Raw genomic sequence first — 27,165 nt, 5'->3', positions numbered from 1 at the left:
TTAAGCCTGCCATAACTATCCTGTATACATAGACCTCTTCTTACAGCAAAGTGTTTACTTGGACATGGTTCTTCTGAGCCCATTTGAGGCTCTTTTTGCTTCTTCCCCACACTTTTAAAGCTAAAACCATGTAATCACAAAATAAATTGCAGAGGAAGAAAAGTCAACATGCTGCAAATACTGAAACAGCCCCATGTCCAACAGACGGACCTCCCTGTAGGGGCACGTATGCAACGGGAGCTCCTCCTGGTGCAGGCTGGAGACCTGACGAGTCAGATGATCTGGGAGAGCAGAAGGAAACAGAAGTTGGGCTGCCAGACAGTCTGGAACAAGCCACCTGGAACTGTCAAAACCAAAAATGAAATAAAAGGCAAGCCAGTGCAACTGCTTTATGAGATTTCTTTTTATTAAACAGAAGGTTGCAAGTCCTGAATCTTGAAAGACTCTTAAAGAGTACATGAAGCTGGGCAAAACAAAAGAAACCAAACCAACAACAAAAAAAAGGACCTGATGATCCATGGACCCAAACCTCTACACTTTATTTAATATAAAATAAGCTTTGCAAAAACCCAGATGGACTCGACTGCCACTTATAGAAACTGGTTTTGCACATCCTTCTGCGCTGTGTGTTTATCTGAACATGAAATATATTGCAATACGATGCAGAGTGGAGACCTCAACATCCCAGAGCAGAAGACCAAAAAAAAACCCCAAAAAACAACCACACACAAAAATGGGAATCTAGGATTGTATAGCACTCACCATGATCTCTTTGCTGAGAAAGTTCAAAGTTCATTCAGGGTCTTTTGCTCATTAAATTGTCATCTTAATACTGACAGGGTACAAGAGGAGTTATTTCAGATTAGAAATTAGGACAGCAGCAGATACAGGCTCATGGAGGAAAAAGACTGTAGCTTTTCTTATCAAAACAGTTTTGATTACTTGCAGAGTTGATATTTATCACAGTAATCCTACTCTGGAACTTACTACACTAATAGGTCATTTGAAAGCAACCTTCTATAATAAAAACTGTGGCAAGTTTGACCAGTATTTTCAAAGTGAAAGTAACAGCTTCACTTACAAAATCCCACTGCTCTACTGTCTCAGTCTCACGGGTTGGTCTGAGGGAAAAATCTGGCTTCATGATGAAGTATGAAAACCACATGGTGAACAGAACTACCAATCATCAGTCTGGAAACGTTTAAACCACTTCAGATCTTCCTGTTCAAGTGATGCAGGAAACACCAAAACATACAATTAGGATAAGAACAAAAAGATTAAGAAAAGAAAATCTGGAAATTGGTTTGAGGGATTAAAAGAAAACAATCAAATGCTTCCTTTGAGTAGCTACAGAGCCTTAAGCACAGTCTCCATAAACACAAAGGAACATTATTAACATGCAGAGAATTTAACTTTCAAGTGCTGACCTGAAAATGTGATTAAAACCGCCTGTGACCACAGGTGCACCAATTGCCTATCTGGTTTGCATTTGTAATTTTCCAAAAGACAGTAGTTCCTCTCAAGTTTTCAAAACAAAACTCAAATACTTCAAAGCCATTTGATATCACCACTCCTAATTTAGGATAGATGCCTGAAAATCCCTTCTTGGTCCTCACTCCTGCCTTTTAGAAAATAAGAGAGCTGGATAGAAACACCCACACATAGAATCTCTACAGACAACAAAATCTCTCTGCATCTCAAAATACTTCTGCCTTCTGTATCCTGGGTAAGCAGGGTACGGAAAGCTCCTTAGCAGATGATGTAGCGTACAAGTCTTGCACCACGAGCTTCTTTCACTCTCTGGCAGTGGTGCAGGATATTGAGGATCCTATGGAAGCACTTATCCACTTTCAGTTGAGTAAACTCTTTGATATCAGCCTCCACGATAAAAAATTAACCTGGAAAACAAATAATGACTTTGCTATAGAAATTATTATGTTGTAGGATACACTTAATATTTCACAAGTAACAATACGACCTCTTAACAATGCATACGCTGATGAAAAAAATACAATCAGCAGTAGGACAGCCTCACGCTACCTCAGGAACTTTGTTCTGCTTTCTAAATTTGTCATCAGAAAGAGGAATTACCAGCCTTCCCATTAAGTTCAACTACCCTGCATCATCCACAGGACCCATTCAGCGAGCTCCACCTGTTGTCAGCTGCGTCTACTAACATCTCTCAAACCATCCATGCTCCTCTATCCGGTTGTAAAGTCTGTAGTAGTCAAAAACGCCACCCAGGGCCAGGTACGAGATCTTCCACAGATGTGCAAGAAGATGTGCTTAGTAGAAAGTCAATTAAAGCACACCTTGAAGAGCCTTGATGCCTAACAGTAAAATTTTCTTTGAGGCCTTGCCCATAGGTGCTCTGCTCTTAGTGACCTCCAAAGCACTGATGTGAGCAAAACCGAACAGATGCTCAGGGTCTGCCTAAAGACCATAACACAGCTTTACAAAGAAAGGCACAATGTTTCAGTGTTTCTATCATGGAACACAGCTGAGCAGCAGCATAATTTGCATCCCAAGTAATTGCTTTGCAATATCTGAAATGAGCTGTTGCCTGATGATGTCCTTTCAGCAGGCACTCAAGTTCTGGAATTGGCCCTTTGCAAATAGAAGGACAGAGCCCTGCATACATCAGAGCTATGCAACCCACCATCCCCTTGACTTCCATCAGATTTAAAAAAAAATAATTCTTCATTAATTAAGGAAATACAAGAAAAAGACTAACCACTTGGAACGGCATCCTCCCTGTGTCTCTAAGAAAATGGCATAGGAAGGTTCTGCATCAGAGCTGGCAGCCCATCCCTTCTTGTAGTTGATTAACTACTTCTAACAGGCAATTCTCATTATCAAGTGCTTGTAAGAAACCAAGGCCTTGACTGGAGTTAAAGCATTTAAAATGCCTGCAACAGAACCCCAAGAGAAAGTCCCCACAAGCTAACAGTAGACATGAGGAAGGCAGGCAGGAATTATTCTAAATACTGCATAGCTACATTCACTGTGATTTCACATTCAGTCTTTATACACTGCTCAGATAGGAGATAATTATAGATCTAGTAAAAAGACTGTAGATTTAATGCTTCCTGTAACATGGCATAAGGTTTTAACTATTGAATGATGAATGCTCTGCCACTTATCTAAAGAATGATATACCTATGTTTATCTAAAAGTTGGGAAACATCCAAAGACCCTTATTGTTGACATAAAGGATGTACTAATTGCTAATCCCTTGGATTTTTGTTATCTTTAAGAAGGCCATCTGGTCCTAAGTTCTTGTTGTCTATGCAACATGGAAAAGACAAGGACTTTAAATCATGGTCACTAGTTTAGCAAGGAACAGAGTCTGTGCAGAGACAAAGAGGTAAAAAGTTCAATGGAGGAAGACTCCCGATCTTCATCCTGAAGACCCCCAGATGACCACTCCTCAAGGATATTGCGCAGGTGCGAGATATGTGAATGAGTTCCCGGAATTGTAATGAATATGTAAACGATTTCCCGGAAAATTAATGAATAGACATGAGTAGCCTGTATAAAGAAGGGACTGAAAAGTCCCCCTAGGTGTGCATGACTTTGGTGGAGCGATTCCCCATGCACCCAGCGCTGCCGAATAAAGATATCCTCAGCTCACATATTGGTGACTGATTTTTTAAATCACTATGCATCTGCACAAAACCATAAGAAAGAAAGGCAATTATCTTTAAGGGGAAGAAGTCGAAGGAAATAACATATTCTTCTGTAGTATCATGCTTCCAAGTCTTATGTGCAAGAAGTCACAAGACCAGGGGTGTTCTAGCTTGGAAAAAGAGGATAGCATTCTACGTCCTTTTACCCTTAAAGTAAGGCAGAGGCAGCATCATCAACCAAGTTATTGGAAAGTCCTTCCTGTTTAACTAAGGAGAAAGTAGCTGATGCTAGCTGGAAAGCCGCAGCTGCCAGGAAAGCTTTTATTCATTAAACAGATACAATGGAGCTTTACACAGGCAAATCTGTGGTTTTCTGTAAACATCTCATCTTTAAATTTCACCTTATGAGTGATTTAACAGGACACACACTCCACTATGAAGGAGCATCCAAGGACATAATGGCCATTAGAACTAAGGTCCCAGAGTGCCACTTATAAGTGTAGTCTTCCCCAAAATATTGCGTAGCCAGAGCTGAAGAATTAAGAGATCAGTTTCTCACAGACTGGGCTGTTCTGAGAGCTGGTGACACAGATTCTAGTAGAATCTTCCAGAGACAGCAACTGTCAAAAGCTGGAGGTCTTCCCCTAGATGGGAACTATGCTGGAATCTCAACAGAGCTTTCAACACTGCCAATTCACATACAGATGAGAAGTGGAAAGTTTGTTTACTAGGAAAAGAAAAAAACAGCCTAACTGCTTAAAAATATAACTACAGTTGGATAGAGACCATTTGCAATTTCCAGTAACAGGGCGATACACCTGAATGGTGTTAGGAACTCAGGGATAATCTGCAAACCGATTTCGGTCTGTTATACCTGGGGGAGCACCAGAATATCCTTAACCTGTGCAGAATACCATATCTTCTTATATTTGCCCAGAATTCAGGACAGCAACATTCAGCATAGCAGGATCTTTTTTATGAAAAAACAGCGCTGGAAAAAGGGCAGTGGTTTGGTTGGAAGGAGTAGGTGCAGGCACTAAATAACTAGCTAAACTGAATCACCTTACCACCTGGAAGGTTACCCTGATAAACCCGGCAGCATCTTTTCTCATCTTGAAATCAGAGGAAGAGTTCAGCTGGCAATCAGCCCAGGCTGAGAAACTGTGGGAATCCTAAGCAGACACACACTCACAGTAGAAATTTAAGCAAACAAATCAATGATTACACAACCTCATCCTGAAAAATGCAATGGATAAAGACATTTAATCACTTTGAGCAGGCTAGATAAGAACTGTCTGACAGCCTGCGGGACCTTTTCTTTACTTTCTAGATGATTAGTCACAACAAACAAAAAAAAACCCCTACCACACATACACACACACACTCTCTCTCTCTCAGATGCTGAATGTCCTAGTTTCCTAATCAAGCTTTCCAACATAAACAAGAAAATCAAGACTGTCTCTCAGGTACTTTAAGAAATTAAAAGCCTCAATTTTTCAGACTTTAAAAAAATAATACTTTCTGGTAGAAAATTATCTCTGACTAGTTGTAGCTTTCTCAAGCTGCTAGAATGGCTCCTTCATTGCAGCCAAGGCTGCCATGGATCACAGTGCAGTCTAAGCAGCATTCCAGGCCTAGGAGGGCCCTTACAGTGTTTAGTCTCTCCTCTGTAGCCACAGGTTCCAAGTCCTTACTATCATCCTGAGGACAGGAACAGCTAAACCAAAAAAGAAACTTTAAGTTAAAAATGAAGAAGCAAGTCTTTTAAGAAATCCTAGGTTAATATAAACCACTGTAAGACTGAAGCAAAACTTGTCTAGAGAAAAACCAAACTATCAGAGCTCAAATCAGAAGTCAGTTATGTGAAGTATTCTGGCTGCATGTCTTTAATATGCTAAAGTCCTTCACAACACTGACTTTCATATCACACGTTTACCCCACAGGTTTCAAAACAGTGCCAGACACGTCCATTGTATCAGAATTGCTTCCCTACAGAACAGCTGCGTTTAGAATCTAGAGTTAGTGATGTTATCACCGCAATATAATATTGAGAGAGTCTTGATCAGCAGCAACAAATCCAAAGGAAGGAAGAAAAAGTCATAATTTGTCATAAGGTGATTTCTGAGTACCCAGTGAATGCTCAGGACAGAACGTTCTTGCATTCTGTTCAGGGCAAAAATTGAGAGGCCAAGGTGTCAGAAAATGTCTCTTTCTGTGAGACAGAAGAAAGTTTGCTCCACATTTTACATCCGAACTTGGAAACATGTGGGTATTCTAAGGACATTGCCAAGCTTGACATGTGCAATACACCCCTCCAGGTATAATTACATACTTGTTCTCAAAAGGAAAGGAATGTCAAAAAGGAGATTTTAGTATTAGAGATTTACTGTGCCACATATCTTTGGAAAAATTAAGCTGTAAGTACAACTTGCTTTTAAATTGAGAGAAAGACATTTTGGTGCATTTTTGCTCCCTCTATGCTTTTAAGAGGAGAAAGCTTCTTAAATTATCAGACAGCCCTGTCTCTTCCACAAACCCACTGCAGCATGACCGATTACCCTAATTTCCCAACTTCAGAACAAATTTTTAATAGCTCATGTCCTTTCTAGCTTAAAAACTGAAACCACAATTTATAGTTTGGTTATCAAACTAGGAGTTTCCAGAACTTATGGCGATTCCAAATTAAATCTTTGTGCACTCACAAGTTTTTGGTACAACAGACCATGAAAGTGACATGTCTTCAGGGAAAACATAAAAAGTATCCAAATCAGTTATGAGAAAACTGTTCAGTCAAAACAATAACCCTTGTTGCTACACTGTATGACTTTATCCAGAAGAAGTGACTGGATCTTATACTGACTACGCAGTTATGTATAGTAAGAAAACATTAAGATATACATAAGATATATTCCTTAAGGCCTAGAATCTGATCTGGAAATTAATTTTATTTTATTTCTCTTCTCCTCCCCTTATATCAAAGGACAACCAGAACTTTCATTGCTCCAGACCGTCAAAATGTTGCTCATCCCCAATAGTGGATAGGAATTCTTTGGGGCCAAATGCAATTTAGACTGTGGCACCCTGTGCTGGGAAGGGAGGGAAAGCCCTGCTAAGTCTAAAGATTATTATTTTTTTTTCCTGTTCTCTGCCTGAGAATAAGCAATAGCAGGTTTTCTAAAATTTTTCAGGACTGACAGTTTTAAACACTCCCACAGGTTAGACCATTCCACCAACTACCAGAATGCCTGGATAGACTATTTTCTGAGAAAAAGATGCTGTAAGTTACACTACAACATGAAAAGCATGTTCTGTCATTAGTTCATCATTCAGTATTTTCTCCAGTATTTTTATACTTGTGCTGCAATATCCAAGTGTTATGAGCTTGGTACTAACAAAGGGGGGGGGGGGGGAAATACCTTTTGTATCCTTTGTTTCTTCTTCCAGGAACCTATGGTAGAGACTTCTGACTGCTGCATTCATAGATTTCAAAGGCTGATGCAAGATCTTGTACTTGCCCGCCACAGCCTTCTTCATCTCTTGAACAATTGCATTAATCTGATCATATGTTAAACGACCTTTCATATACCTACAAATAGAAATAAAAATCAGTAACCAGAAAGTCACAAAGTTCTGTGTTTATTTTTCTTTCATCAGCCTTAACTGAACATGCTATTCCTAGTTAGAGGCAGTTTCTTCTGCTTTGTGTTAATGAATAAGCGTTCTCGTTAATTTTGTTCATTTCCTTGACTGTATTAATAATCTTGAAGGTAAAAAAGCCATGATAAAACCTAAACCAGAAAGAAGAAACATTAGAAAGCTAAGTTAACAAGTAAAAAATATTCAGTGCTTAAGCTCTAAGGAGCCTTCCAAAATGGAATAAAGGTTGCTTTTATAGCATACCACTTAAACCACAAACACAGAAAAAACAAGCAACTTTGCAACAAACATAGCATGAGCCAAAACTGAAATTAAATGTTTCTGCTTAAGAGGGCAATTTGGTTCATGTGATAACCATAAATAACCTGTGTTTGATCTTACAGCCATTCCTTTGTGTTTTTTTTTAAGAAATACCAGTTCTGTGTTGGTTTTTACATGTTATAATGCAGCCTACTGAGCTACACAGACACAGTTCTGCACTACCAACATCCGCTTCTGAACTTCCAGAGCATTTCATAAAACTAGTACTAAAATAATAAGATCTGCTGATAATAGCCTAGAGGTACAGGAAGCACAGAAGATAAAAACAAAGTGATGTGGAAATATTAGAACACTCGAATACTTGCAATAAGACTATTCAGTATTTATAGATGTAAAGGCACGCATTCAAGGAAAAGAAAACATGCTACAAACTGAGAAGCCATTATTTAAAAATGAAATCTGAAACTCATATGCCAAGCAGTAAGCTAAATACAAAATAAAACCCCATAAAACACTTCTGTAAAAGCCAGAGCAACCTCACAACTTGAATTATCCTATGATCTCTGCTCAGCTTCTACAACAAACCAAACGTGGCTGTTTGTGTTTGGTTTGGTATGTTTGCAGATGTGTGGCATTGAGAAAAATGTTATAATTTATTTTAAGAATGAGTGAGGTTCTTTAGGTCAGTGCATCAGGCAGCTAAAAGCTGTAGGACAGTACGACTGAAAAGATCAATGAACAGGAAATTCTTCCCTCATTTTAATCTTAATGGAAAAACTCAATCTTTGTAAAACACACAAAGAATTTAAAGTACAAGTAGCTAATCGATAACAAATTCAATATTCCAAACCAGAATGCGGGTAGGCATTCTACAATTGCCAACTAAAAGCTAAGTGTTTGCTGTAGATTTTAATAATAGCCAGTCCCTGCTGGGGAGACAGGTCTGCACTGGGTGCATAAAACCTCCTGAATTCAAAGTAGTTGCTCTAATTTCAGACTGAATTGCAACTAAGTTATTTGCAGCTGTTTTTCAACTTTATTGATACTTTGATTAATCCAGACTTAAAGTCGGAGGTGCAGCTATTTTTGTAAAAATACTCTTTGCACACATAACATCTTTTCAAATAAAAGCAGCATTACCACCCCTGAAATGCAGCCGCACTCAGCATAAACAAGTAACACAGCCCATAACCACAGAAGGGCTTTGCCTGTATACATTAACTGCTATTTATTGCTCTATTTGCGTCCCTTAGCCTAGTTATAAAGTCACAGGGGAACAGGCAGAACTATAAAGATTAAGGCCAAAGGTATAAAATACCTGTATTTATGTTCATATGCTCCCACTATCAATAGACACACAGTGAATATACTTAATAAAGCCAAGAGAACACCTCAGCTCACCCTGGAGCAGGAACAAAGAAGCAGGATTTGGGTGCCTAAACCTAAGAACTGAGTGCTCTTTGAGAGGCCCTCAGGCATCTAAGATGCTCACACAGGGCCAGAAAATGTGCTGGGGTTCACAGAAAATTCAGTAACTAAAGATCTAGCAGCACACACTAAAGCACCTGCAATGGCACCAGACAGTTCTGCTTAGGCGACTGAAACACACCATTAGCAGCCAGGCAGCCAAGCGGTTTTCTGGTTTCGCCAACTGTACCAACTCAATGTTCAGTGACAAGAGTGGGAGTGGGAGCACACGGTAAGCATGGAGACACCGGTGTCACAGACACTTAAATGCAGGCGCCTTAATCCGAAACTAATTTGTCAAGAGCAACTGGATTTTTTCTTTTGTGCTTAACTAAGGGTCATAAAAACTCCAGCTGTTCCAGTCTTTTCATGTTTCTATCCAGCCGTGGCTAGCAAACCCATAAATGCTAACATTTATTTCAGTCCATACCTACACTAACACAAAAATACATGTTGAGAAGTTCTAAATTCATCCATTTAATTTATATTTAGAATAATTTTAAGATCTGCTTCACTACACCAAAAGCAAAAAACATTCAGAACTTTTTTTTCATTTTAAAACAAGTGACCCAATTTATTTTTTTAATCTACAGAAGCCTTTTTCAAAACATTTTTTTCCCATAGGTATGAAAACCAAAGCACAGTGCTGTGTTCTTCAAAGAAAAGAATATCAATATATCACATATATACCACCTGAAAAGATATAAATCTCCTAATGGCCAGCCCCTGCTCCCTCAAAAACACTTAGGCTAAAAGAAACATATATGCCATCTTCTGAGACTTGAGAGTTATAATGAATGTGCAGATTCTAAAATATCTTAAGCAGTAAGAATTTCAGACACAGAATAAAGCAAGCATTTTCCTCTGCCTTGAATTCAATGTTAACTGAGAAATCTACTGTGCAATTTCCTTTCTCTTCCCCCAAAAAGTGCCTTTCTGCAGCAGATGTGAAGGGTAAGATAATCTGCAAGTTTCTTACTGTGAGGAAGTATTTCATTTGCGCCTTAACACAGCATGTACCTTTGTTAAATACCTGCTGAACAGTTCTAAAACTATGAAGTCACTGAAGACTGTATAAGCCTTTCAGTGCCCTAATGATGTTTGAGGTAGATTCTCCTTCGCGTTCAGCGCAAAGCAGGTGAAAACCACCTAGATTTTTCAGTTGCAGTCTACCACAGCTGTGGGAAGGGAGAGAGGAATGAGACTCTTGGCAGATGCAAAACCCACGTGTCCTGGTTTTGGCTGGGACAGAGTTAATTTTCTTCTTAGCTGCTGCGGTGCTGTGTTTTGGATTTGGTGTGAGAACAATGTTGATAGCACACTGATGTTTTTAGTTGTTGCTGGGTAATGTTTATACTAAGTCAAGGACTTTCAGTTCCTCAGGCCTTGCCAGCAAAAATGCTGGAGGGGTACAAGAAATTGGGAGGGGACACAGCCAGGACAGCTGACCTGTACTAGCCAAAGGGATATTCCATACCATAGGACATCATGCTCAGTATATAAACTGGGTGGAGTTGGCCAGGGCCCACTGATTGCTGCTCAGGGTCTAGCTGGGCATTAGTCAGTGTGTGGTGAGCAACTGTATTGTACATCACTTGGGCTTTTCCTTTGTGTTTTTTGGTTGATTGATTTTGGGTTTTTTCCCTTTGGGTTTTATTCCTCTCTCTTTCTCTCTCCTTTTGATTGCAATTGTTGTTGTTATTATTATTATTAATAAATTTTATTTTATTTCAATTAGTAAGTCATTCTTATCTCAGCCCACAAGATTTACCTTTTTCCCTGATCCTCCACCCCATGCCACTAGGGGAGGTGGAGGGAGCGAGCAAGCGGTAGGTAGGTGCTGGACGGGGTTAAACTAGACCACCATGATACCCAGCTGGTATGGGATTTAGACACATATGTGATACATATGCACAGTTGTACTTTATTAAGACCCTCAGACAGGTTTAGCATAGGCACAGTCCCGTACTACTAGCACAGCTGTGCAGCTCTGGGACCAGAGCTGCGTAAAAATGCACTAGTATCCCTTCTTACTACTGCCAGCAGGTATAAAAGAGATCCCACATCAGAACCAATGCTGACTTGGGGAACCGGGATATGAATCTAACTCTCATTGTTCTAAAAGAATATGTTAGGTGTGCGAAAATTTGGGTCACAAACATTTACTGCTTAGATTTGATTAAACAGTATAGGAAATTGCAAGCTTGGCAGACTCCCCCAGTCTTGTATTATAACCCTGCAAGGCAACAAGAAAAAACCTAGTAGATTAATAATCTATTTAAATTCATGTAAATCTTCCCCCACAGAACAAACATGCTTTTTCCGTCTGAATAAAAAAATATTCCTATAGCTCCACAAGCACACTCCAAGATGCAACCTTTCTATAAACCAGCAACGCAGAGAACAGTATCCATATGGCCTCTGTCTCCATCCTCCCCACCCACAAACAGCAGTGGAAAACCTTCCACTTCCAAGGATAATGAAACACTTCCTTTACACTTCATTACATGGAAGATCATAACTTTAACTGCAAGTTAAAACAACATTTGGCTGGAATGGTCTATGTCTACATTTCTTGCCATAGCAGAGATAAAGATCAAAAATTCCTATGCCCCAAAATTTACCTTTCCAAAATTTTATCAGGAGAGAAGTACCTAAGGAAATAAATCCCCCAAATACTAGAGATGATCTTCAGAATAAAAATACTGGGTACATGCACTTTTAAGAAGTAACCAAAAGAGTCCTTTAGCATTAGCTCAACATTCAGGCTCCTTTGTTTTTTGGGCTGATGTGGATAACTGGCTAGCTGAAAAGGGTCACATAGACATAGTCCAGCTGGCTGGACAAAAATGCACATCGCTCTCAGCTTATCTGAAGTAAAGCAAAATACACTGTCTTTGGCTGTCCTTGTTACACAATAACAGGAAGATTGCGGTGGGAAAAGAATGTTGCAGGTGGGAACAGAAAACTACAGAAGAGAAACTAGGGGCGGGCTTGGTATTTAGGCAACTAACAATAATGAGCTTAACTTTTGTAATATGTATGAGCTAATTATAACAAGGCATAAAAGGTGACTGTAAGGGACAATAAACGAAGTCTGCTGATCACTCATATTGAGTGACTGTGTCTTCCCTCCGTCGCGACAAATGGCGCCCGAACAGGGACCCTAGAGAGGGCTGAACCTGCGAGCCACGGTTCGACGGCGATTCGGGTACCGGTCCTGAAAGCAGCGCAGGAGGCGGAAGGGCACAGTCCCCGCGCCCGGGAGCACCTACAGAGGGTCCCGCCGGCCACGCGTCGCCGAAGTCTCGCAAAGGCTGCAACAGCGCTGACGAAGGTATGGGGAGACAAGCGACGTACGATTCGCTCATATGCTTTTTAGAAAAGCGGAGCGTTCGGGACATAGATTGTAACAAGGCATTACCCGGGTTATTAGCGTATGGGATAGCATCAGGGACCCCCGCGGCAGCGGCGAGCGGCGGCGCGCAGCCCGGCAGGCCCCTTCCCGGCCGCGGTTTCTCTCCGAGGCGGCACCCCCCCACACACCCCCCCTCCGATCGGCGCCATGGCGATGCAAGCGGCCAAGCGAGCTGACATCTGGCTGCCCCCAGAGGTCAATCGGATCCTTTATATTCGGAACCTGCCGTATAAAATCACAGCGGAGGAAATGTATGATATTTTTGGGAAATACGGACCTATTCGACGAATCAGAGTTGGAAACACTCCTGAAACAAGAGGAACAGCTTAAGCTCCTCAAGGAAAAATACGGAATTCATTACAAACCCACCAAAAAAAGTGCTTCAGATGTCCCCTACAAGAAATGGGTTTCTGCCTTGAACTAGCAAACATCTCTGTGCTTAAAGAGAAGCCTTTTTGCCTTGATGGAGATAATTTATGCTGTATTCTGTATTTATGATGTATTCTGAATGTGGAAATTGGTTGGGACTAGGAGGCTGGCTTAAAGGCATTTTGCAAATGGGATTATTATTTTTGATCATTATTGTAATAATAGTTTTTTGATCAAAACCAGCCAAAATTATTTGTAAGCATTAGGCATATCTGAAGAGAATGCCTTTATTTGAATCAGCAGTTAAGGTGTAGTTTAGTCTGATGCTGTGGTTTTATCTGCTTCTGGTGAATTTTTGAAGTGATGAAATCAGAGATACAAGGTATACTAAGAGTTATGAGGTAATAAGGTAATAATCTAAGTAAGGGTGCTGTCTTTTATATCTACAAGTGCAATATGCTTTTATGTAGCAGAGAGAAACTTTAACAATAATGTTGCTTGAGCGAGATGTGCATGTGACAACTTGGGAAAAGGGATATCACAACTGGAGTGCAACAGTGTTTCTACGTCTGGCAGAGTGAAATCTTTCAAGACCTGAGTTTAGACAGTCTAAAATAAATTGTTAGTATTCAGAAAACCCATCTTAAGCCTCTTTTGCTTACATAGTGTTATGGAAGTCAACTGCTATTGTAGAGAATTAATGATTTTTTAATACATATTAACAAATACTACTATTTTAACTTGAGGCAGTTGAGTGAGAAATACTCACGTGTAGCATTTGAGGGAATGTCGGCATAAATCGCACTTACAGTAAGACTGCATTTTTAATTACTGTACTCGTTAAGATTCGATGATGCCATAAGGCTAAGGCCTTTTATCACAGATCGGTTCTGAACTAAAAGGTGTGTGCACATGTAGATATGCACATTTTTGTTATTTTCCTTAACTGGCTACAAAATAATATAATTAGGTTGGGGACTAGATCTTGGGAATTTGTCTATTATACTTCTGTTTGTTAAGGAAAGTGCATAACATACAGCACCCATGTAGGTGTAAGAAACTATGGACTAGGGTATTGTTTATTAAGATTTATGTTAAGCCCAATGTAAAGATTAGGCAACAAAAGATAAGATAACCGCCAGGTGTCCAGGATGCCGCTTGTGCATATGAATGAAGGGTCAACACCTCCACTACTTCATGAACAGGAAAGTAAAAAAAAGGTATAAAAAGGGACTGTTTGAACTGCTCAGGACGGCAGTTGGCGGAGCGCAGACTCCCCTGTCGTCCAGCACTGTTTTTGCTCATATTCTACTTGCTATAATTAATAAAAATTTTAATTGGATTATGATCTATTGTGGTCTCAATTTATAACATAGGCTTGGCTTGTGGCACAGTTGTCAAATTTAGCATAGACATTCAGACAGATTCTTGTGTGTATCACCTACAAGCCATTATGGCTTAGTGTGTAAATCTGTATGTAACTATTGAAAAATCCCCTTATGAATGTATATAGCTTAGAACTAATTTTTTTCCCCTTTGCTAATTCTTTGATATCAATGAGGTATTCTTCAGAAAATGTATGGACTGGTCGGTTGCCTAAGGGCAGTTGTTATTTGGACAGAAAATTGTTAATGGTCAGGGATTTTCCACTAAAATATTTACAAATATTCCTAGTCAAACATCAGTTTGGTTTCTTTTTGGGTTTTGAGCTTGCATTAGTCCATGTTCAGAACTTTAAAATTACCTTTGAATTTTTTTAACTTTTTATATCACTGGAACAGAAAGAGCATCTAAATTAAAGCTTCAAGCTGCAGCGAATGAAGAGACAGGACGCAGCTTGATGCAAGCAAATGTCAATTTATTGTACAGAAGCACGAGTTTATATACACTTTCAGAAGCTGCGCGTTTTAAACAGATTGGTTCTTGAAGCTAAGCATTGCATACTAGGCAATCCCTGATTGGTGGTTAACTACCAGCAATTAACAGCAAGGTGTTACCTTTCCTTGGCGCCATCCGTCTCCCACTCCCCTGTGCTCTGCAAACACGCCTCATCATGTTAATTGTTGTCTAGACAAGCTCGAGCACATTCCCCTCAGCTAACTGATTGCCATGCGTGGTCCTAGTTTCCAGCCCGCTCCTGCATCTCCCCCTTCCTGTTGCACAAAAGAACCCCTGAAACCGAGCAAAAACAAGGCACACGTAACAGAACAAATAAACCAACTAAGACATATTATCAATGTCAAAATAACCCACTGTCTTTGTTCCGTACAATTTTACAATTTCCCCTTTTTGTTTTTGAACAGCTAGTACCAGGTTTGCCATGTTCTGCAGGGCCCTTGCAAACATGACAGCAACCAAGGCAATAGCAAACAAACAATACTGCCAATTGAGTGAATGGATGCCAAAAAGGCTGACATTTTCTCAGATTTTGATAACATGTTGCTGCAATGGGGCGCCTAAAATCCACGCAGCACATACCATCAAAATCCTCACAGCCATGTCCCTGAACCAACAACAAAAAGCAGTGGCAATTTTGACCCACATTCTTCACTGCCTACCAAACAAGGTGATTTAACTCTTTAATGCTTACCCTGCTGTTACTCTGGATAAGAGAAGAACCGCTGCGACACGTTCCCATCATAGCCTCCTACTACATTAGCATCTACAGAAAGACAATTATCGACATTCAAAGTGTAAACAATATCAGCTTCTTTTGGATTAACATTATACATAGATGGAAGGGCACACCAAACAAGAACTGGTTCAGTCAAAAAGTTCGAAACATCGCATGCCTTCTCTGAACATACCTCTGGGGTCATTCCCATCATTCCCTCTCTTTTTTTATGCAAAGAGAAACACTTTTACCATAACAGAGAAGCCCCTATTTACATCTGAGCCAGGACGCAAACCGCAGCTGTGTGCGCCACCAGGCTCAGGGCAGAAATCATTCATGTAGTTACATAGCTATATATCTCTACAAGCGTGCAGACACCTATTAAACACTAGATAACCATGTTTATCTTTCCTAGTCTCCTTCACAATACCCAGCTGTTCTCTCATCTCTTGTTAGGTCAAATATTCTCCAGCTTCCTCTCCTATCTCTCTCTTCAGACATTCTCTATCCTCCTCTTTTTTGCTTGTTAATTGCGACAAGGCAAAGGTTGTGTGTAGCTGGGTGACCATGACCTGATTTATGTTACAATCAACTAAACACTGAATACAGGAAAAAAAGGTATGGGAGACATAAGGCAAACATCAATAAGGTGGTTAAAGATAATTATAATAAAACCTGTAATACTTTTGAGTCATGGCCCAAAGTTTCCCAGCCGTGAGAAGAGACCAAAGGCATCCCGCCCCTGGCTCTGTTGCAGATCTTTGTTTTAAAGCTTTTAAGTTTTGTATACTTTTGTAAATTAATTCACAGTGGTCACTCAGATTCACGTAACACATCCTATCAAAGTCTTCACACTTGTGTCCCTGTGCTAATAATAAAAATCAATAGCAACTCGGTTCTGTAGCAACATATGATGGACAGAATCAACATCTGTTAATAAGCCAGAAAAAAAATAGTATTTGTAGTATTACTTTGTTTAGCAAGCTAGCAGCCTAATTTACTAAGCAAGTTAAGAGCGTGTACTATTCTTACAGAAGAGATTAGAGAAGCAAAAATGTGTTATGCTGCATTCCAGAACTCAGCCTGAGAATTACAGTCTGCTGTGAGTTCTGCGTTACAATCATTTGACACATGTTGGGGTTGCGATTGTGAAAGTTGCCCGTTTACAATTTTCATTGGCATTATCACAGCTAGTTGTTTTAAAAGCAACCCTTGAGCTTCCTGATGTTCGACTTGTTGCAAAATATTCTGAAGCCAATCAATAGTTAGTATTAAAGTTAGTGACTCTCTAGGACCCTGCAAGACTGTAGCAAGACTCCCGCATCCTGACTGCCTTAATAGCCATCTCATTCATTTGCAAACAGTTGTCCCTGGGATACCTTGCCTGAGTCATAGAATCGGCACAGTTAATTGCTCCAGCTAACTGCTCATAGTTAACAGCAATTCCCCGATTAAGGTTTTCAGTCAAGGCCACTACACATAGCTCACAAAAATCAGATAACCACATCATATACTGTATCAGTTAGTACCATACAAAGCAATAACTTCCAATCATGCAGTGTGAGTGTATAAGGCTCTGCCATCACTTCAAGAAGGGACATAGCAAATGTATTATGAATCCTCCCTTCCCGCACTGCTTTGCTTAACCCTTTAACAGCCTCGTATTGCACAGGCTGCCACTCTGCAGGTTGATTTGTCTGACAAAATACTGAACATGCCATAGCGACTCCCAAAACCCATCACTGAAGTGTTTCCCACTTGCATTCCTGCCACCAATCCCTCAGACCCCCTTTCACCCTCCCCAAAAATACAATCAATGCATCCAGAGAGACGAGGGGGTGGGGGAAAGGTCTAGCTCCTTTTCCAGATCTATAGGACCTGGATCAAAAGGTTTATCAGTGTCAATGGAATCATTGTCCGAGTTGTCCTGTTCCCGTGCTTGGTCCTGTGTTATTAGGGTCGCTGCAATCAGTGACAGAAGCTTTGGGGGCAGAGGAGGTGTGGACAGAATCGCCATCACTGACTGTGTCTTGAGAAGAGTCGCGCTGTCGGTGGAATTTACAGCTTCCTCTGGTTTAGCACCGATAGTAGAATTAGTCCACACTTGGCAACGAGGAGTCAGAATTTGCCACCAAGATGTTAAATGCATTCCCGACACGGAGTTCCCAATTGTATGATGCTGCCGCGGAGGGCTGCTGTATGTACACACTTTCATTCTTTCAAAGTCTCTAAAGTTTCTTGGCTGCTCACCTGTCTCGATGAATACAGGTGTTATCCTCGGGGTTTAGGTTGTCCGCCTGGTCCAGACAGCAAGACGATCGTTCAGCCAAGCCGTCTCCTCCGGAACGCAGCCCTCTTCCATGAGCTGTCTTTTTTCCGTCCTTATTCTTCCAAGGCTTCGGAACACCACCATAGGGGTCACCATTTGAGGAGACTGAGGCACGGACTCCCAGATCTGACTAGAAGACCCTTCATGAGTCCATATACGTCTCTTTCTGGGGACAAAGCCTGATTCCCCGTTACGGATTTCCCACAGCTCACCTCTCAACTCCGGAGGGATTTCTGGCCGGCTCCTGCTTCCTTTCAGCAGATCATTCAAAGTTCTGTGGGATTCGCTGCATGTTGCTCAGATAGGCGATTCGAGAGCCCTTCACGTTAGATCCTTAAACGTATCACGTCGGGGTCACCAATTTGCGGCGAATGAAGAGACGGGACGCAGCTTGATGCAAGCAAATGTCAATTTATTGTACAGAAGCACGCGTTTTTATACACTTTCAGAAGCTGCGTGTTTTAAACTAATTGGTTCTTGAAGCTAAGCATTGCATACTAGGCAATCCCTGATTGGTGGTTAACTACCAGCAATTAACCACAAGGTGTTACCTTTCCTTGGCGCCATCCTTGGCGCCATCCATCTCCCACTCCCCTGTGCTCTGCAAACATGCCCCATCATGTTAATTGTTGTCTAGACAAGCTCGAGCACATTCCCCTCAGCTAACTGATTGCCATGCGTGGTCCTAGTTTCCAGCCCGCTCCTGCATCAAGCTAACTTTATTTTTCAAGTATTTCAGGAATTATACTTCTGAACTGAGATTTTATAAGTTGGCTGTGTATTTTCCTGTGTTAAAACGCTGTTATTGAAAATGGTCAACCAGGCCTATGTCGCCCAAAATAAAAACGGGGGAATTGTGGATAACTGGCTAGCTGAAAAGGGTCACATAGACATAGTCCAGCTGGCTGGGCAAAAACGCACATCGCTCTCAGCTTATCTGAAGTAGAGCAAAAGTTACACAATAACAGGAAGATTGCGGTGGGAAAAGAATGTTGCAGGTGGGAACAGATAACTACAGAAGAGAAACTAGGGGTGGGCTTGGTATTTAGGCAACTAACCAATAATGAGCTTAACTTTTGTAATATGTATGAGCTAATTATAACAAGGCATAAAAGGTGACTGTAAGGGACAATAAACAAAGTCTGCTGATCACTCATATTGAGTGACTGTGTCTTCCCTCTGTCGGGACAGGCTGAGCAATTCGGTGGAAGAAAACGGACACTGCTCACCTGAAAATTGTGAAAGCTATAGTAAAGATGATTTGAAAGCCTCAAGTAAAACACGGACTCAAAAAAAAATCTTATTGAAACAAGTGTTGCCAGGGAACACACTGAATCTAGAGTCTTGATAACAATTTAGCCTTAAAGAGAATTTCCTCCTTTTTGCAGAAATGTTTGTCCTTGTCCCCAAAATGCCATTTAAGAAAAGTTATCCCTATATGACAGACTTCAGATGAAGGTATCTATTAATCAGGACCTGATGGTAGGGGGAAAAGACCCATGGCTTTCTATTCCAGAAATTTGGATATTTCAGCTGGAGGCATTTTTTGATTTTAACAAGCCTGATTTCTTTTCCTGTCTCAAGACTGGTAAGTCAAGACCTTAAGTTTTCAGAAACTAATAGTTGGGTCAAATAAAAACAGTGTTTATCATTATATTGACTTGGCAGTGCTGAGTTAACGGTTGGACTTGATGATCTTAAAGGTCTTTTTCAACCTAATTGATTCCATATTTATTTTTCCTTTTAAGTATAACCAACCATACCTTTCATCTTAGGAGATGATGGCTCTTTTTTAAAAAAATGTCAGTTCTTAAAACAAGAAGAGAACCCATCCATTAGCTAATGTATTTCTGTCCATACAATTAAAATGACTTTTGAGATAAGAGCTTTGGGTTTTCACCAATTAGTTCTGATCTTCCCAACATATACATAAAGAAGAACTTAATTAGCTCTATTAATTTAACTTTCTGGTTTGCCAGTATTGCATATAAAATATTTGAAGTTATTATGCTTCATCCTGTGGAACATTTAAAATTTCAAAACATCTCTGTTAGTCTCAATTCTGCAAGAGCACACTTTCCCAAACCTACATTTGCCACCCAAATTGGCATAACAGGGTCTAAGAAAAGCCACTTACTTACGCAGGAACACTTTCAAATTCTTCCACAGTGATTAAGGGTGCTTTTTTAATAAGTCTTGGATCTTTTGTAGGTTTCTTTGCATGTTCGGGTTCTACAACTTTTGTTTGTTCTTCACATTTCACAGTTAGCCCAGTGATGCTGTAAAAAGAATGAATATGAAGCGCATAAATAGCAGATAAGTAGTAAGAATACCATTATATTATCAAGTCTGCTTACTCACAGACCTAAGTTCCTACCCATCTGCTAGGCTGGATGAACACAATTCATGATCTTTCCTGAAAGAAAAATAAAGAAAGCCTACTCCATTTCAAATTGCATACTTTAGCTGAATTCATTTCAGCTCTTCATTTCTCTGCTGCAGAGACTGCTAGCAGGTGAATTGGATGCAGTCCAAATGCAGCACAGAGCAGTTAAGAATTCAATGTACCATTACACTTCACAGAACATGAGACCTTGCTTTTTATCAGATGAACCACAGCATGGAGCTGCACCTAACAGGCAGATTTTAAATACTTCACAGCTCTTTGAAGCAAGTTCAAATCTTGGGAAGCCTGACTCATCCATTCATTTTTTGAAGCAAAGAAATTGAACACCATCCAGCAGGCTGGGATTTTTTATTTTTTTTTTTTTTATTTTTTTAGGCTAGAACCCAAAAGCTGAAGAATTTCCTGCTTTGAGTGATTATTAAAGCATTATTTTTTTAAAATCACCCTTCCTCCACCCTCCAGCTCAGAGCCTCAAACCCCGAGTTATTTGCCAGCCACCCAACTAGCTGCTCTCCTACTCATTGGTAGGAGGACAGCAAAGAGGATGCATTTGGACCAAACCCGCTGTCAGCTGAATACAAGGACATTATTGGGCTGAGATGTGCAACAGAAATAACTAAAGCAGAACCGAGCTGACCTGTCACAAAGAACTGATCCCCTGCTTTGATCTAATCTTCCCACAAGGAGACATCTTTGTCTGACAGTCATTGATCGGCACAGCAGTGACCCATCTGTTGACCCACTGTGCCATGCTGCAACACAGAGCCCTTCTGAAATCCAGGACACCAACAGTTAAGCTAATTCAGATGTAAACATCTGAAAAAACAAGGTGAGGCCCCATTCAAAACTAATCCTGGCACCCCGGAGCTAGCACTAGTGGCAGGGAATGTCAGCAAAGAGAAGGGAAAGGGAAGGGTGGGAACTTTTGGAGGCAGGTTTGGAATAGAAGGATAAACACAGCGACCAAGGGAGGTGAGTTCACATCTTAAAACTTCACTCCTCCCATACACTCCAGTCTCCTGCCATCCTCCTCACTGCAACAAACTTCTTATCTTTTCTAGATGATTCCTCCCCACAAGGTACTTCTGCTTTAGGATCCCACCCACCACCTTGCCTCTATATTGCTGCTGTGAGATGGTACTTATGCAGTTCACTGCTGAGCTGGACCATGAAAACAAAGAACTGAAGTATTCAAAAATCTGGCTTTGGTGTGGTGAGAAACTGCTCTCTCAATAAACAACTGGAATACTTAAGATACATTGAACTTGCTTTTTATTTCAGTGATATTCCTCTGGTAAATAAGAACACAGGAGAGAAACAACAGCTAAAGCCATGAATTGTTTTATTTGTCTGTGTGGGCATTTTCATTCTGAGATTTGAAGGCCTGTCTCACCAGTCAGTGTTCAAGTGCTTGCTCTGCTTTCTTCATTACTTATCTCATGATAACGACTCAACAGACAATTAGTACTCAGCTCCCCAAGCATTTTGGGATGTAGAGGAACAGAAATGGAGAAGGTCAGTGGAGAAAGGCCTGAGGAAGAGGACTGAAGGACTGCTTACAGTGATACAGATGGATTCTGACCAATTACAGTCTATCTTGCACTCACTCAATCCTCCACTGTACCCACACAGTGAAAACCAAGAAGTGGCAACATGGGAAGAAAGGAAAGAGGGTGCTTTGACAAATAGCATTAACATATAATGTATTATCCCCAGGAAAAACTAACAACACAAACTGAGACTGACAGAACAGCAGTTGTAAGCTGGCAGAGCACAATCTGTAGAAAATTACTAGAAAAACTTGCTTAGTTTTACATATGTGGTTTTGTCTAGAAAGGGAAGGAACAACTAAAGTCGTTATCACAGTTAACTTCTTGATCAAAAGCAGGACAAGATTGGAAGGGAAACTGACATCCCAAAGAATCTTTTTGATATCAGAAGTGACGCAGTCACTAAACAAGCCTCATCTGCATCCAATTTCCAGGAGCTAAGGTAAACTTAAGACAAAGGGTTTTCCTAAATTAAGGAAGTTATAAAAGGCAGAACCCCAGTGACAATTTCTGAAGAACTTCCATTCTTTCACACACACAAAAAAACCCCAAGTTCTAAATTGAAAAAGAAATTGAAAAGGAATAAGACATCTCTGGACATGTTTTAGGAGGCTGTTTCCTAAACTAGAGGTTCATGTCTAAAGGGTTGCATTCAGAAAAAAGCTATTGCACAAGTCATCTCTTTACCAACTAAGACTAGTCCAAGTTTCCATACAAGCAGTACCTACACAGATCAGAACATTGCTACATGCTATCTAAAATTACAGTTCATTTTTTTCTTCCATACCGCAATTTTACTAGAATATGCCAGTAATGTTTTCAGCCTGAGGCTTGTCTGGCATTAGGAGCAAGACCAGGTAATGCTGATAGATTCAGGGCACATACTGGAAGCACTGAATTCAAATAGACTGATACATTGCCTTCTGGCAAGCTACAAAGGTAGAAACAAGTTTGGGGATCTTCAGATGTTATTCTAAAAGAGACACCCATCTGGCATACACCAACATCACTGAAAAATAAAAAGCAATTCTAACAGGCCCAAGAAAGAGTTGACCACTCTGAGAAACCTAGTCAGTTATGTCTTAGAAGCCTTCTGAATAATAGCTATTGTTTCACATACTTGTGTCTCATTCTCTCACTTGAACTACTTTATTCTGAACAGCTTCTCAGTGCAGCCCTCTCTCAAAGGCAGGTGGATGTCATTGCCAGCTAAAATAAATGGCAGGCTGCTGCAGGGAAATGAGAATAAAATTACCACAATCATAATTCAAATCTCCACAGACAGATGATTTAGAGGAATATTTTTTTAAAATTATATTTGGAAAGGCAATGTTGAACTTTAGTCCTAGTGACCCAGCACTTGGATCACTAACCTACCCTTCAGTCCTTAGGTACTGCAGCTATCAAATCAGCGTGCTTGCAATTCTAAAGCAAGGAATGTTCAGATTTATAGAAGAACAAGCTTTCTACTATATTGTCATATCTGCCACTGGGAACTTCCACCTGAACAACTTAATATTTTATAGGTTTTACCCAAGGGATTTGTTAGGGTGCTATCCCAAGCCTGGTAGTGAACAGTCAGGAGCAAACTCCAGAATCAATACATTTAACAACCTTGGCTCCCAGAAGTTCACAGTTAATATACACTAAAAGGAGTACATCTGTACTGTAATGCTGCAGCTGGACACTGCCAGGAGCAGCCTGCTATGTCCACACTCATGTACCACATACCAGCTCTAAGTCAGTTTAGGCAGATGGGGTGGAATGTTTTCACAGAGGTGCTATGCTTCACTTAGATCTCTCTCAGCTGACTTCTGGAGCTCCTGAAATTAATGTTAAGACTTCATCAGAAATCTGAAACTATTAGTGTCAAGCAAGTAAAATTAGTTTAGTATTAGGGCAATGCTAAAATATTTTCCACCTTGATTAAGAGGTGTTATTTTCTCTCGCTCCATCATCTTACCTCCCTACCCCCTAATTTCCCAAGAGCAACTAGTAAAAAGCTCAGAAAAACAAAGCTAAGAGTACCCTCAAAGTGTCAGAGAAAACTGAGTGGGTAAGAAGTACACCTTTAATAATATACCCCAGCAGGTCTGGGCAGGGGAATGGCAGTGGTGATGATAAGATACTACAGGAAACTCATCTACATTCCCCAAACAACACTTTCACAAAAGACTTAACACACAAGGCACTGCAAACACACAACTAGAACAGATAAATATTGTAATTAAAGAGTTTTCATAACTATTGCAAAGATGTAAAAATAGAACTGCCCTTTAGATCACAGTATCTATTATGACACAGTCATGCTTTCAATTTATAAACCTTGAAAAATAAAATTTTGACTGATCATCATGCTGGAGAGCTGCTTAATAAACTATCAGTAAGCCTGTTCTAAACCCCAGTTTCTCCTGTTAACCACATACATCCAAACGTATCACTAAGGATCTAGAAAAGATTAGTTACGTCTATGTCCTGCGATACTGTCTGTCTCTGAAGATAATCCTTCAGGGTACGGTTTGCCCTTTCAACAACTGCTTGCCCCGTTGGGGAGTGAGGAATCCCTTTAACGTGTTTAATTCCCCCAGTTGTCATAAACCTAGCGACTCGTTGACTACTATACGCTGGACAATTGTCTGTCTGTATTTCTACAGGTACTCCCACAACAGCAAAACAAGACATTAAGTGTCTCTCCACATGTAATGCCTTTTCACCGGTTTGTGCAATGGCCCATATAAAATGAGAATAGGTGTCAATTGTGACATGCACATACTTAAGCTTCCCAAAGTCAGGTACATGTGTTACATCCATTTGCCAAACCTGAAGTGCCTTCAGACCTTTTGGGTTAGTGCCCACCCCTAAACCAGGTCCATGATGACTACATTGAGGACAGGAGTGGACAATGCCCTTTGCATCTGCTATGAGTATTTGATACTGTCAATGTAAAGACTTTGCATTTTGATGAAACATCTCGTGGCTGTTATGAGCTTCTTCAAACTTATTTGTTGGAGGACTTATTGCGAGACAGCTGACTGCTTCATCAGCTCTAGCATTACCTTCGCCCAACCCAATGGTCCACTGATGACTTCTAATATGCATAATACAAAATTCATGTTTTCTCTGTCGAAGAGTGCTACGCAGTTGTATAAACATTTCACCAAGATGTTGATTCTTTGTCTCTCTCAACAAGGCATCTTCAATGCGCTGTACTACACCAACTACGTACAATGAGTCTGATACTATGTTTACAGGTGTATTGTTCCAGCTTCCCAATGCCCAACACACTGCTTTCAGTTCTAAGGTTTGAAGGTTGTCCCCTGGTTCACCGGTGATCACTTGTTTCTGCCACTGATTATCGGATTGCCAAACACACGCAGCCTTCTTCATCTTTTGTCCTGCATCTGTAAACACCGTTGGCCCTTCAACTGGTCTTTTTGAGCATAACGGTCTCGCAATCCACTGGTAATGTTCTAACATCTTCCAGAGAGGTCCTTTGGGCCGGTTGTTGTGTACAACACCTGTATAGCCCATCAAGGCTTCCTGTATGGCTGTTGAATGTCTCAGGAGCCACTCATAATCATCACCACGGACTGGAATACTGATATCTGCCGGTTCAGTCCCATCAATTTCAACAATCCTGTCTCTTCCTTTTCTCACCAAGGCCTCCACTGCTTCAGGACGACTTAAAATACGATGTCTGGGTTGCGATAGCAAAAACAGCCACTCAAAAACGATCGCCGTATTTTCCCCCTTTTTCTTTTGCCATTGCAAAATAAGGGCAAAAGGTGAAGTGGCAACATTACAAACCAAAAAGGATAACGGATGATTCGCCATTTGGTGACCACACCAGCCAGTCTGAATCTTGCGGGACACAACTTCTAGGGCAGCCCACTGTTCTGGTGAACAAGTTCGAGGACTGTTGGCTTTGGTGCCAACTTCCGGTTTGTCCGCTGTCTTATCTAAAAGCTCCGGCACTCTTGAACACGCAGGGGCTGACATACCCTTCATAAGACGAATATGCCCAACTCCAAAAAATGTAGCCGAGAGGGAAGGCTTAGGCGAATCACCCTTCTGCTCTACCGGCTTTTCTACCACATCTCCTCCCAATGCTTCTATAGCTGCTGCCGCTACTTTTTTTTCCACCTTCATAGTTTCCAGACTGTTAATTATAGACCGCCAGGTAGCTCCTAACGCTTTAGCTTCTCTTCCTTCTTTACCTCCCTCGATCGTAGTATCCCAGAGGCAATTTCCTACTTCATTCCGTAATACTAAACAATAACGCGGGCTCGGGAATCTTATCCTTTTTTCGTGCCCAGCGAACTAAGGTCTCCACTTCTGTCTCTTTAATGCCCTCCCCTCTCCCAAGGAGGATGCCAGTTAACAGATTAATTGCCGCGTCTAATTCCATCGCAGTCTTCTCAGAGCTCCCCCCTCTCACAGAAAGAATATCAGCGGGGAGCCCTGCCGCACTCGTCACGGTCTTCTGTAGTGCCCCCCCCATCTCTCAGAGAGGAAATCAGCGGGGAGCCCTGCCACAATTTACTTGATGCCGTCTTACCACCGGCGGGGGTGCAATCTGCAGCTCCACACCGAACTCTGGACTCCGCTTTTCGCCTTCCAGGTTCCACCCACCTCCGACCTCCAGCTCCCTAATCAGACAACTTCCCTTCGGGTCCGATGCACAGAGACTTCCGCATTTAAGCGAACAGCATTTAAGCTAAACTGCATTTAAGCAACTAAGTGGGTCCCTGTTTGGGTGCCAGACGAAGAGGGTCCCCCGTGGAGAGTCGGCCAAGTCATGACAATCACACCAATAAGGCTACATGGCGTGCTCACTTTATTAAACAAACAGGTCATATTTATAACTTAAACCAACCACTCACCCGACTTTACACACAGGTAATTGGATAAAAGTCTCTGGTCATGTGGGCGTCCGTGTCGCTGATCGGTGAGCATGCTGCAGGCGCCTGATCAGAGTGTGCCGATGAGAGTGTTAATTTTGCGTTTCCCAGGACTTGCTCTGCACCTGGCTTCTTGTTTGTGCACAGCTTGTTTTCTTTCTCACACTGCTTGTTCCCAGGACAATTTAACGTTGCTCTGCAGTTTTAACTAACAGGCCTGGGTTGTCCAACCTGGACAATAGCAACATATGTCCTTGGTCCTTTAAAAATCCCTCTACAGCAAATGAAGGAGATGGCTATTAAGGCAGTCCAGATGCGGGAGTCTTGCCACGGTCTTGCAGGGTCCTAAAGAGTCATATACTACCTGTATTGATTGGCTTCAGAATATTTTGCAACAAGTCGAGCATGAGGAAGGTCAAGGGTTGCTTTTAAAACAACTAGCTATGATAATGCCAATGAAAATTGTAAATGGGCAACTTTCACAATTGCAACCCTAACATGTGTCAAATGATTATAACGCAGAACTCACAGCAGACTGTAACTCTCAGGCTGAGTTCTGGAAT

General features: G+C 41.0%; 1 pseudogene; it reads right to left on the bottom strand.

Annotated features, from left to right (window-relative positions):
- Nucleotides 1-419: 419 nt before the first annotated feature.
- Nucleotides 420-25,850, bottom strand: LOC129782553 (spindle and kinetochore-associated protein 1-like; annotated as a pseudogene).
- Nucleotides 25,851-27,165: the final 1,315 nt, after the last annotated feature.

Source organism: Falco peregrinus, chromosome W (genome assembly GCF_023634155.1).
Source record: "Falco peregrinus isolate bFalPer1 chromosome W, bFalPer1.pri, whole genome shotgun sequence".
Classification (NCBI taxonomy): domain Eukaryota; kingdom Metazoa; phylum Chordata; class Aves; order Falconiformes; family Falconidae; genus Falco; species Falco peregrinus.
The sequence above is the reverse complement of the archived record's forward strand: the minus strand, read 5'-3'. Positions and strand labels throughout refer to the sequence as shown.